Source organism: Aplysia californica, unplaced genomic scaffold, assembly GCF_000002075.1.
Source record: "Aplysia californica isolate F4 #8 unplaced genomic scaffold, AplCal3.0 scaffold01094, whole genome shotgun sequence".
Taxonomy (NCBI): domain Eukaryota; kingdom Metazoa; phylum Mollusca; class Gastropoda; order Aplysiida; family Aplysiidae; genus Aplysia; species Aplysia californica.
In genome coordinates, this window is record NW_004798364.1 from 116,830 (window position 1) to 117,921 (window position 1,092).

Consider the following 1,092-nt stretch of genomic DNA (forward strand, 5'->3'; position numbering starts at 1 on the left):
CCGGAAATAGCGGGTCACAAGAGAGTGACAAACATACAAAAGAAGTAGAGGAAAATTGACGATAGTAAGGATTAGGAAAGGAAAAGTAGCAGTTCCCAGTTACAGTTCAGGCACAGTTATGAGCGTGACGTTGATGAATCAGCCCATTTACAATTGTTTCTTCCCTTCTGTTTCCTTTGTCTGAAACTCTGAAACTTAACGCCCCTTAAATGATTTTAGTTATGTCGATGGTAGGGTTAAAAAAATCTACTATTTACCGTTACAAAGATTTCGTGGTGGGTGGTTGGCGGGTTCAGTGAGGTTTGCTTATTCTTTCCGTTTAAATGTTTACCGTCCTCATTATTTGTCACCCTTCTCTTGTGTGTGTGTTACTCTAGCTCTAGTAACATTCGAATCTTCGACACATATATGTGACCTATTTGTGTTGAAAGTGCCCTAAAAATATGATCTGTTTGTGTTATAATTTAAGTGCCGTAAAAGTATGATCTGTTTGTGTTTAAAATATTATAAAAATAAGGCCAAATTGTGTTACAAAAGGCACAAAAATATGCCCTATTTGTGTTTAAAGTACTGCAAACATAAATAATAATATGACCTATCTGTGTTGCAAATACTGTTTAAAAAAAAGATCTTTTTGTGTTGCAAGTGCCGTAAGAATAAATGTGAGCTATATAATGTTGCAAGTGCTGTAAAAATAAATATGACCTATTTGTGTTGCAAGTGCCGTAAATATCAAATAATATGACTTTTCTGTGTTGCAAGTGCTGTAAACATAATTATGACAATATTCACGTTGCAAGCGCCATAAAATAAATAATATCACCTATTTGTGCTGCAAGTGCCGTAAAACGTCGGCTATAGCCAACCTAAACGTACGTGTTTCTCGCCCCAGATGTACATGCAGTCCCTCCTCAGGTCCCAGGCCTTGCCTTGTCGTCTGGAGACGCTGTCTGCCCGGAAGTGAAGGCGGCCATCTTGGAGCAGAACCATCCACTTCTTTTTCCATCTCTTCTGTAACACCGTTTCTAGTTGTTGATTTTTTTTAGGGGAAAAAACGTATAAAAGTATTAATTTTTTGTGTGTGGGAAAAGG